This window comes from Oryctolagus cuniculus, chromosome 6 (assembly GCF_964237555.1).
Source record: "Oryctolagus cuniculus chromosome 6, mOryCun1.1, whole genome shotgun sequence".
Taxonomy (NCBI): domain Eukaryota; kingdom Metazoa; phylum Chordata; class Mammalia; order Lagomorpha; family Leporidae; genus Oryctolagus; species Oryctolagus cuniculus.
The window spans coordinates 77,360,602-77,373,182 of NC_091437.1; the positions used below are offsets into that span (position 1 = coordinate 77,360,602).

At 43.1% G+C, this 12,581-nt stretch overlaps 1 protein-coding gene across 6 annotated transcripts in view; it reads right to left on the minus strand.

Moving 5' to 3' along the window:
• Nucleotides 1–10,713, minus strand: part of RB1CC1 (RB1 inducible coiled-coil 1) — a 102,621-nt gene extending 91,908 nt beyond the window's left edge. For all 6 annotated transcript variants that reach the window (XR_011389989.1, XR_011389988.1, XM_051843730.2 and 3 more), the window contains exon 1: nucleotides 10,573–10,713. The gene's annotated coding sequence lies outside the window, so the exon portion shown is untranslated. The remainder of the gene's footprint in view (nucleotides 1–10,572) is intronic.
• Nucleotides 10,714–12,581: the final 1,868 nt, after the last annotated feature.

The following is a 12,581-nucleotide window of genomic DNA, read 5'->3' on the forward strand; positions in this document are numbered from 1 at the left end:
GGTGGCTATCAGTAACATCAGGAAAAATAAACTATCTGGAGGCACTTCAGAAATAAAAACTGGGGTCAGCATTGTGGCACAGTCACATTGTGGCACACACTATCAAAGCTGCTGCCCATAGCAGGTAAAGCTGCCACCTGTGACACTGGCAACGCAAATGGGCGCCAATTTGAGTGCTGGCTGTTTCATTTCTGATCCAGCTCCCTGCTAATGCACTGGGACAGCATCAGAAGATGGTTCAAGTGTCTGGGACCCTGCACCCACTGGGAGACACGGAAGAAGCTCCTGGCCCAGCCCTGGCTTTTGTGGCCATGTGGGGAGTGAAAGACAGGATGGAAGATCTCTCTTTCTCTCTCTCTCTCTGCTAACTCTGCCTTTCAAATAATTAAAAAAATAATAATAATTAAAAAAATAATTAAAAAAAAAAGGCAAAGAAAAAGAAATGAGACCTAAAAATGTCAATGGGATACCATTTTTTACCCTTCTGATTACAACTACTGGTTAAAATAAGTACTAAGTGTTGACAACAGTGGGCCTACTGGACCATTTCTGACAACAAACTGATAGGACTCTCAGGGAGATTTAAACTGACAATAAACACCAAAATTTTAAATGTACAAATCAGTAATTCAGCTTCTGAGAATGTACTGGAAGCAAACAATGAGACAGGTGTACAAAGGTATACACTGAATGAGCTTCATTACAACATTAACAATAAAAAATATAGAAAACTGACTATCCACTGTGGTTTGTTAAATACAGTATGATGTAACTACATAATGTGACATGATTTAGAAACTGAAAAATGTTCATTTATATCTACACATACTGACTAGCAATATATTTATCATCCAATAAAAGTAATTTACATAATATATCAAGTTTGTTTCTGAATTTTTATTTCACAACTAATTCAGAAGGACCTGTTTATATATACAATCACTTTAAAAGACTGCAACAATCCTTTCAACACCAGCTATCTCTGGACACCAGATTTTCACCTTCTCAGGTTTCCTTTAAAATCAGTTTTATAATCCATGGAAAAACAAATTATCTCCATTGTTTAGAAAATGGTGACATTCCATGCATTACAAAGAAACCTGAATGGCTGCCCCTGAAGAGTTGGTCCTACCCACAGGGCCAAAGATTCCGCCAACTTCCCCATTTCTGGAACCAATCTGAGGTACCAAAGGAGTTCTGCCCCACCCCATATAATCTTTCCTAGTCATTCATAGTTTTTCCTCCAATTGTTATCCTTATGTAGATCCCATATAATCTTTCCTAAATAATTAGTCAGTCATAGTTTTTCCTCCAATTGTTATCCTTATGTAGACATTAGAGAAAGAATAGATCTGTAAAAATAGCATGAGATAAGGAATCAGAAGACCTATATTGAACTCCTGCCCCTACAGTCTATGTGACTTTTATTGCCTTAGTGCAAAAAGTTTATTCTATTAATTACAAAAAGGAAAAAAAACTATCTGTCTCACAGGGTTGCAGTGAGTCTATAGAGTAATGAACACATATATAGAATTACAAAGTACAATGCAAACATCCGGTGCCATGATTCATACAGATTTATGTTCTGAGTATAGGATTAGTACTACCGTCTACAATTAGAGATCCTACTGCTTCCTCAAACTCAACGTATCTAAATTTCCATACAGTTCAATCAAATTATTTTACTCCGGCTAACCTAAACTTGTTACTTCTGTTCAAAGCCTATCCATTCTCCCCTTTATAATCCAACCCTATTCTTGCATGACTTGACTTTATACCCTACAAACTTCTGTCTGCCTTTAAATCACTAGCCTGATTATACCCTTCCAGAACATTCCCACTGCCAGTTACAAACACCATAGATAGCAACTAGGCATCTTCCCTAGGGTGTTATCATACAGACAAAAGGGCTCAACCAGTGGTCCAACATGACCTGTTGTCTGTAACTCTCCTGTGGCCCCAGGTTTGGTACCCAGACAGCTTCATTTAATTTCATTATTGGGCTGTCCTCTAAGAATGTGAATTTGCCAACTCTGACGTGGGCTAGAATGACATAAAAATGGCAAGATCTACCCGTATTTGAATACCACTCAGGCACAGACAACGTCTACATAACATAAAGTGAAATGATACGTTTAACAGAATAGATAAGATAGCAACTTATGTCAAAATTCTTTCAGAGACCAGGAATGTAAAGCTTAAAAAAGGGTGGCAACTCTGACTTTATTTAATAAACTCCGGCACCATGGACATTAAAATTAATTCCAGTTTACCCTTCTAAAAATATCACATGAAACCTATACCCTCACTTTACATCTTCCTACCAGGTAAAATTACTCCCCACCTCTGTTTACCTTAATTTTACTCATCCTTAAAAATGCAAGTATGGTTCTATTACCAGTTCTGGGAAGTCTTTCTGATTCACAGTATTCTTTTCCCTTCCTTTGAATTTACAGAGCTCTTAAAGAGCTATATAAGGGACCAGCGCTGTGGTATAGCAGGTAAAGCCACTGCCTGCAGTGTCAGCATCCCATATGGGCACCAGTTCGAGTCCCTGCTGCTCTCTTCTGTGGCCTGGGAAAGCAGCAGAAGATGGCCAAGTTCTCAGGCTCCTGTACTCACAAGGGAGACCCAGAAGAAGCTCCTAGCTATGAAATGGCCCAGCTCCAGCCATCATGGACATTTAAGGAGTGAACCAGTGGATAGAAGACTTCTCTCTTTCAAATAAATACATTAAAAAAAAAAAAAAGAGCTATATAAAACAGTGCAAATTATGCGGTTAAAAAAAAAAACTTGAGGACATTATTTGCTTCTCTTAGGTCCTTCTGGGATATAATCAACTACAAATAAGGGGGGAGAAGAAAATGCATTAAAAATAATCTTATTTAATTCTAGATGTATAGGGATAATGTATAGGGGTAAAATATTGATCTTCACTTAATTCTGTATGTATAGGAATAATGACTGGACTTTCATACCTATATATATATATATATATATACACAAAAATGAACCAGAAAACCTTCAGACTCATAAAAATGAACTTATCAGCTAGAGATTAATTTACAATTTTCTCTTGAGCTTGCTTCTGTGATGATTATTATTAGGTCAGTCATTTCAGTCTACTGTCAACCATTTTAACATATTCAAAACTTAGAATTAACCTCCTCATACAGGGAGATGAAAGACAGAATACCCATTTTCTGATGTTCAAAACTAAATATGCTCATTATCACTCATTTAATATTTAAAGAGTATCTAATATGAAGGTGCTTCAAAAAATGCATGATGTGCAGCTGCTTAAGCAATGGCCTGCAACACTGAAATCCCACATCAGAGTGCTGGTTCAAGTCCTGGCTACTCTGTTTCTGGTCCAGATTCCAAATGTGCTTGGAAGAGCATCAGAACAGTCCAATTACCTAACCCCCCTGCCATCCCTGTGGGAAACCAGATGGGGTGTGGGCTCTTTTGGCCTAGCAAAGACCCAGCTATTGCAGGCATTTGAGAAGTGAACCAGCAGATGGAGGATTGATCCCTCCCTCTCTCCACACTCTCCTCCTCTTCCTCTCCCTCTCCATCACTTTGCTTTTTAAATCAATTAAAAAAAAAAAAAACAAAAACAACTTCATTGTGCTCATACCATTTGGCACAGTAGTTAGGACACTGTTTGGGGCACTTGAATCCTGTGCCCAAGCACCTATGTGAAGAGTCCCAGCTCCACTTCAGATTCCAGCATCCAGATAATGCGAACACTGGGAGCTACCTATAACGGCTCTGGGAGCTACCTATAACGGCTCGAGTACTTGGGTTCTTGACACCCATGTGAGAGACTCGGATTGAGTTCTGGACTCCAGATTTTGGCCCAGCCCAACCCCAGAAGTGGTAGACATTTGGAGACTGAATCAGCAGATGGAATTTGTCAGCCTCTGTCTCTAACTTTCAAATAAACAAAAATAAATTTTAAAAAGTTTTAAGTTCATGGAAAACAAATTGCCAGCACCGCGGCTCGCTAGGCTAATCCTCCGCCTAGCGGCGCCGGCACACCGGGTTCTACTCCCAGTCGGGGCGCCAGATTCTGTCCCGGGTGCCCCTCTTCCAGGCCAGCTCTCTGCTGTGGCCACGGAGTGCAGTGGAGGATGGCCCAAGTACTTGGGCCCTGCACCCCATGGGAGACCAGGAAAAGCACCTGGCTCCTGCCATCGGATCAGCGCGGTGCGCCGGCCGCAGTGCGCCAGCCGCAGCGGCCATTGGAGGGTGAACCAATGGCAAAGGAAGACCTTTCTCTCTGTCTCTCTCTCTCACTGTCCACTCTGCCTGTCAAAAAAAAAAAAAAAAAAAAAAAATTAAAAAATAAGTTTAATTTGATGCCAAAAACAATTAAAATCCATGCATAGTTTTTTTTGTAATACACATTACCACAAACTTTCTGAAAAATCTACCAGATACTCTACTAGTGATAGGAATACAAATGCCTTAAAGTTGCTTTCAAGTTGAAAAGATAACATGAAATCTGGATGCCTTGCTTACAGTAGATAAAATACTTCAGAGAAAAAAGAAATTGGGAGCAATTCTTTTTTTTAAAAGATTTATTTACTTATTTGAAAGCAGAGCTACAGAGAGGCACAGGCAGAGAGGGAGAGAGAGAGAGAGAGATATCTTCTATCTGCTGATTCACTCCTCAGAGGGCTGCAATAGCTGGAGCTGCTAGGAGCCAGGAGCTTCTTCCAGGTCTCCCATGTGGGTGCACGGGCCCAAGAACTTGGGCCATCTTCTACTGCTTTCCCAGGCCACAGCAGAGAGCTGAATCAGAAGTGGGGCATCCAGAACTTGAACCGGTGTCCATATGGGATGCCAGCACTGTAGGTAGCAGCTTTACCAGCTATGCCAGTGCCGGCCTGGGGAATAATTCTTCCTGATTTCCAATACTACAGATTGAAAATCTTAGCAATTTTGCCTCAGTGAAGAGTCACTGGCCCTAGCTTCCATGAAAAAACATCCACCACAAATGGGAAATGTCCAGGTTTCCCAGGGACTGAAAACTGGAAGTCTTTTGTTTCTTGAAATCAGGTGTATTCCCATCTGACATGCCCCTGCTCTACCAAGAAGGAAAGAAGAGTAGGTCAGAGAAAAGAGAAGAGAATCTTCCTCAAATTCCCTGAGAGAAAAACCTTTTCATAAAGATTCAGGGCCTCTAAATGTATGCCTTGTCTACAAGTAGACAAGCAACCCCATATAAGGACAGTACCAAAAAGAGACAGTGAGAGAGAGATAACATTTAGAAAGGCAGCATCCAGAGAAAGGTAAAAATAGCAAGACATGGGGCCGGCTTTGTGGCACAGCCCGTAAAGCCACTGGCTACGATACTGACAACCCATCTGGGCACCAGTTCATTTTCTGGCTGTTCCACTTCTGATCAAGCTTCCAGATAATGGCTTGGGAAAAGCAGTAGAAGATGGCCAAAGTGCTTGGGCCCCTGCACCCGCATGGGAGACCAGGAAGAAGCACCTGGCTCCTGGCTTCAGATCAGCGCAGCGCCAGCCATAGCAGCCATTTATGGAGTGAATCAACAGAAGGAAGACCTTTCTGTCTGTCTATAACTCTACCTGTCAAATAAATTAAAAAAAAAAACAAAACACCAATTTGGTTTTATAAACATTACACTATGCATACTACTATACATCTTGGTTGAATAACATAAAAATGTTTGCACAAAGAGTACATTAACATTACTGATTTTGGTGTTTCATCATTCATAAAACTATATGATGCAAGTTAGTTATATTTTTATTTTGCAATGGTTATCAGGTTAAAAAGGTATTATCTATATAGCCAATGCTGAATCTACTTCATTCTATTAAACCAAGACTATCTTGTTTGGATATAACCATATCCAAAAAAATTATGCAGACATCTGCTTTTTGCAGTAAATGTTACCAAAAGTCATGGAAATAACAGCACTCCACTGAACTGATTAAAATTTCAACAGATATGCTGGACAAACATTGAACAATTAAAGTGCAGAATAAGAAGGGAATCTAGATAGTCCCAAACCAACAAGATGTGGAACCCTGTCACAATTATTTGCATCTCTTAACATATTTACAAGTCAAATAAAATGAGAATCATTTTAAATTCATGAATGGGAAAACTGTTGTTCCACAATCCTTAAAACCCTCAGTCAACAGTTGTGAAAGCAGAAACTCACCAATCAAATAAAAGTGCTTAGAGGTACTAGAATATTTTATGTACTTGCAAAGAGTAATGATCAGAACTTCATAGAAGGACAGAAAGAAAGGCCAACCTCTCAGGAACCTAGACAATGAGGGATCCATTGCATAGGCAAATTGGGTTTCTTAGGCCTACAATAATGAAAGAATCAGAGAAAAGTAACGACTAATCTTTATATAATTTTACCAACAAGAATAAGTACAAACTCTTCACCCTTGCACTCCACAATCTGCTTCTTTAGCCTTGGATTTATTCTACCATCTCAAAACAATCTGCATTTGTCATTTTACGTTCTTTGAGCATCCCAATGATTCATCATTTCATATATACATGTGGGAGCACTTAAAACACTTTGTGGGAAAATGGAACTAGCCAGATAACCTTATTTTTCCTAATGTGCATTTTTCCATGAACTTTTGGAAGTACCTGGTTGGACATGTGTGTGTGTGTACTTCTACTAGGTAAGTTTATTTTGGTGCAAAAAAAATTGAAATCTGTGCATAAACAGCATCTTCATGTAAATGTGTATTATGAAAAACTTGCATTAGAGGTGGGAAGTGGAATGAACATTTAGCCTAGTGGTTCAGAGGTTCATGTCCCATATCAGTACCTGGGTTCAACAAATGACTTTGGCTTGTCTCCTGACTCCAGCTTCCTGCTAATGCAAACCCTGGAAAGCAGCAGGGTTGGTTCAAGTAATTAGGCTCCTGGCACCCACTAGAGACACGGATTGAGTTAGAAGGTCCTGGTTTCAACTTGGCTCGTCCCAGCCGTTGTCCGCTATCTCCGGCTATCTGTCTGGCTGTTTGCCTCCCAAGTAAATGAATTTTCAAAAACTATACAGATTTCAAAAACTGTTTTGCATCAAAATAAACCAGTTTTGATTCCACTTTTCCACTAACTTCTGTAAGTGCCCTTGTGTATGTCTATGTCCATTTTTGTTCACAGTGATGCTGGTGAAGCTAGCAGTGAATAAAAGAATGCTTCCTAGTCTTGCTACATTTACTGGAACTCACCTCTTAAGCATTTGCATAAGCAAAGCTAGAGTATATTACAGTTACTTGCTATTCCCTTTAAAGACAATATCTGTAGAGACCCCCTGATTCTACCACTATTTCCCCCACCCTTTTCATGCCAGTCCTGTCTCAGTAACCTGTTCCTTTTTTCTCTTCTATATGCCATGGATCTCAGAATATCTGCATTTACTATTCTGTCAGATGGTCAGCACACATAGCTTTCTTACTACAAGCCTTTACTCAATGAGGTCACCTCATTCAACTTATCTAAAATTGCAAAATGTTGCCAATCCTCTTTTTCCTACTTTATTTTTCTCCTTAGCATTTAACACTCTCCTGCTCCATATTTTCTTTGAATAATAGGGATTTTAGTTTCATTTGCTCACTGCTAAATCCCCTGTACTTACACAGCAGTGCCTGAAACATAGCAAGTGAATGTCACAATGAATGTCACAACTCTGCAAGATGGCTAGGTCATTTTTAAACAGAGCCCAAGTGATTTATCACCTCATCCTTTTTCTTCTTCCAGAAATACCATCACACACCCTATAAAAGCTCAAATCCCAGGGCTAGCATTGTGGCAAAGCAGGTGAGGCTGCCATCTCCAATGCTGACATCCCTTATGGGCGCTGGTTCACGTCTCCGCTGTTCCAGTCTCCATCCAGCTCCCTGCTAATAAAATGGGAAAAGTAGCAGAGGATGGCCCAAGTGTTTAGGTCCCTGCAACCCATACGGGAGATACGGATGAAGCTCCTGTCTTTGGCCTGGTCCAGTGCTGGCCATTGCAGAACTCTGGGGAGTGAACCAGTGGATGGAAGATCTCTATGTGCCTCTCCCTCTCTCCGTCTGTAGCTTTGATTTTCAAAATAAATAAATAGATCTTAAAAAAAAAAAAAACAACTCAAATCCTTTCTAGTGATTTCAAATAATATCCATAGTATAATTGCATCTACAGGACTCCAATTTTCTTTTATAAAAAAATTTCTTAAACATTCTTATAGTCCCTGTAGTAACTGGTCTAATGGGCTCATTATAGCAAATAAATATTAAAAAGATCTTGAATGTGTGTTGAGAGGCACTGCTAGGCTTTCCCTCATGTTTCTTGGGCCAGTACTTACTTAGGGTTAGAGAATATCACCAGCTGAGTAATAAAATTTTACTAGCCATGATTTTCAAAAAAAAAAAAAAAAAATTCAGAAGTGATACATATCTGCAAAGTAAAGCATTTTAGTGACAAAATGTTTGCTGAATGAATAAAAATTTAAATATAATCCCCAAATTAGAGGCCAAATAAAAGCTTTTTAAGTCCACATTATCAACATTTGCTTTCAAAATTGGGGCTTTCTGCAGTTACTATGCCACTTGGGACATCAGAGTCCCTGGTTCAAGTCCTTGCTCCTGTTTATGATCCAGGTTCCTGCTAATGGGCATCCTAGCAGAGAGCAGATGATGGTTAAGTGCTTGGGTCCCTTGCCACCCACATGAGAAACTTTCATGGAGTTGCTTTATAGGCTTCTGGCTTTGACTGGAAAAGTCCTAGCTGTTGTGAGCATTTGGGGCACAATCCAGCAGATGGAAGGCTACACTCAGTCTCTGTGTCTGTGTGTTTTTATCTCCCTCTGTCTCTCTGGCCCCCATCTGTTTTTCAAATTAAATGAAAATAAATAAGTAAAAATTGCAAAACAACAAAGATCTGTGTCCTCTGCCCTTTGGCCTTTACAAATTTTACTTGCAAAAAGTAGATCTGCCATGCATTCTGACCCTGTTTCTTAAGCAAGGGCCAGAAAAATTTTCAGCCACAGGAGTACTGCTTCCATGTCCTTCCTGACACCCAATAACAACATAATTAAACTGTATTACAATAACATCATTAATATAGAAGATTCGAAACACACTGAATAAAATTACTTTTAATTCAGGCCTGACTTCATATCCAAATTCCATAAACAGATTTATAAAATAAACATTATGTGCCCACAGCATCCCTGAAATAAAGCTAAGTTTTGAACAAACAATAAACAGCAAAAAATAAAAAAGAAAGAGAGAGGGAAAGAGTGAGTAATGTTACTAAGGCAATGTTTATTCAGGCCACATTCTGTTACAACATTAAACACAAAAAGAAAATTATTTTCACACCTTAGAAGTTGGCTGCCTATAAATTCAGTAATCCAAAAAAAATAAAATCAGCCACTATCCTCAGTAGTCCCTAAGCTTCTCCAAGTGATAACTGATAAGAATTAGAAGGATTCACTTTGGATCGCCTATAGAACACCTTTGGTTAAAGACACACTTAGATCTCAATAAATCCAAAGTCTCCTTTTAAACTGCTAACTTTCCAAACGTTCAGGTAAATCATACAAACTCTATCAACACACACAGTTAAGAAACTCCTAACAGTAATAAAGAATTGCTAGGAAAATAGGTACACTGATTGTGTTACTGCAGACGTGAAGGGAGTACTCCCGCCTAGCTGCTTGTCTGGCATGTCTCTTCTTTATCAACAGGGAGCACATCAGTTTTCCTTGGCACCCAGGCCTACACCACTTCATGGTACGACCACACTTTTTTAAAAGAGTCATGACGGAAAAGCCTACATTTCGAAATCCTAAACAGAAAACTATAGTTATTCCAGTCTGAAGCTGCCTCTCCTCCGGCTGGCTGATGTATTTTTGTTTCTACCAAGAAGTTGTGAAATACGCACGCACACCCTATCCCAAATCTATCACTGGGGCGGGCAGAGGCTGAGTCATTGCTAGGAGTAACTTTATACCCATCCTCGCACTCCCGGGGTCGGGACAAAGACATCATCTCTCCGGTTCTCCAGTCCGTGCGCCGCGTTCGGCCTCCGCCCAACCCCTCTCTACGGTTTCCGAGTTCAACACGACATTAGGGCTGAGCCCTGCCAGAGGTGACCACTTGCGAGGACGTGTCCCGATGGGTTCAGGTGTCTCTGGCCCTTGGCCACCCCCGCCACTGGGCCAGGTGCGGATCGTGGTGCGAACAGGGAGGAACCTCAGGGACACCGGCCAAGGAAGCCACAGGCAGCCGGGCACCCAGCGCGCCCGGCCTCGACATCAACACTTCCCGCAGCCCGGTGGGGCTTCTGCTGGAGCTGCTTTTGTCACCCCAGGGCCCGTAGCGCCGGGAACACGGCAGCTGGGAAACACCTGTCCGGGCGGACACGCCAGGTTCGCGGGCGCACACACTTGCGCGCGGGCCCGGCTCGCGCCAGTCCGAACCCCGCGTCCCCAGCCCACCGTACCGGGACCTGTCGGTCGGCCGCGGCGTCCAGATGGGGGAAGGGGCCGCGGGCGGTGGCGGCACTTACCCGGCAGCGCCTCCTCCTCCACCGGTGGCAACAGCAGAGCCGGCGGCCCCCGGCAACATCTTCCGCCGCCGCCTAGTCCTAGACGGCGGCTACCAACCGCCCATTCGGCACCGTCAAACAACCCAAACGCCGGCGTCCAGGGCGCCCGCCCGCCGCGGCCCCAAACTCCGGGCAGGAGGGAGGGGTCGGCTAGAAGGACCTGGTTAGGCCCCTCGGCTCTGCGTCGGGGGCCGGGGAACAAAGGGCCGCGGCCGGTCAGAGCCGAGGGGCCGGGACAACTAAGGGACCCAGAGGCAGCGCCGAGGTCTCCGCAGGGCCGCGGACACAGCCGCGGCTGGGTTTGTTATTGTCGACTCCGTCTCTTCCTCCGCGGAGCATGCCGGGAAGCGGCCAGTCCGGGGGGAGGGGCGCTCTGGGCTGCCCGGGCGGCGTAGAGAGACGTCTGCGCAGGTGCGGAAGTCTGCGGGCTGCCGGGATCGGCGCGTCTCCGCCTCCAGCTGACTTGAGCCAGGCGAGTCTTGGCTGTCCTGCCCTGACCTGGGGAGAGTTTGCTGGGACGACCTGGTTGGTCCTATTCGCCTCAGGGCGCTTAGGTTCCCAAGGTGAGCCTGACCTTCGTTGCTACGTCGAGTAGGCCCAAGCTAGGCCGACCCCTCGGAATTTGGGATCAGCCAAGAGTCAACGAGAACTCCTACCCTGGAACCAGTGGCGGAGGAGCGGGGCCCGCCCGGCGAGGATCCGGTATCCTCGTCGCCTGTCGTCTGGACAGCCCGCGGGACTGATCCAAGGTCTGTGACAAGGATGCCTGACTCGGGCAGTCCTGCCGCCACCGCCCCAAAAACTCGGACTGCTGGGACCTTGGGAAGCCGACAGGTGTCCCAGATATCTCTGCAAGGGTGGGACGGCGCAGTTTTTCTCAGAACAGGTAGGGCATAGGAGACGTAGCAAAGAAGAGAGTAGCGGCTAAGCCGATTGGGATGAAAATGTCAACACCACGACCACTCTGTTTTAGCATCTTGAATACTGACTTCTCTTGTGGTCTAGCAGTTAGCATGACAGAATGTCAGAGAAATCTGCGTTTGTAAAGGTGATCAGTCACGGGCAATGACTTGAAGTCACAAGGTTTGAGTACGAAAATCGAGCCGATGTTACAAGTAGAGTAATTACATAATACTTTTCAAATTCCTGTTTAATCCAGGAGTATGGCATGAGTAAAAGCAGGGTGGTAACACCTAAGTCATAGGGACTTTGAGGTTGTGTTTGCAAAAACAGAGCACCAAACCAAACTTTGCAACCCTTCATTTGTTGGGCAGGAGAAGATGGTAAGCGCTAGTGATTTTCAGTTTTTAATCACACCTGTCCGGTGTCTGAAAGTTATGATAGATACTGGCTTGTCTCTACCTCTTTGTTTTTCATCTTTTTCTGAAAAACTGGTCTTTCGGATCTTTGGCAAGTCATTTCACTTAGGTTTTTTTAGGCAGGAATTTTATTACACATCCCAAGCAAGATAGAGCAGAGCAATGAAAATTTAGCACTGAATTGTTATGCCAGACAGCAAAGTATGAACTGACAAGACTGAAGAAAAGCTGATTTTAGTAGACACGGCATGTTAATCAGCACATAGAAATTAAGTAGTAAATATGAGTTTGACCAGAAAATTGACTATGAAAAACAACACTGTGAGACCTCTAAAGAACATACTCCTGCTTATACTTCCTCTTCATGATCAGTGTCATTGATCGTTACAAAAAGAAAGTCCAAATTAGGATGTACAAACGGGCTGGCATTGTAGCATAGGGAATTAAGCCTCATCCTGTAATACTGGCATGCCACATGGGCACCAGTTGGAGTCCTGGATGCCCCATTTAGATCCAGCTCCCTTCTAATGCACCTGGAAAAGCAGCAGAAGATGGCCCAGGTTCTTGGGCCCTGCACCCACGTGGAAGACACAAGATAATTGGGTGCCAGGAACCCAGTTACTTCAGCTATTGTCACTACTTCCCAGTTTC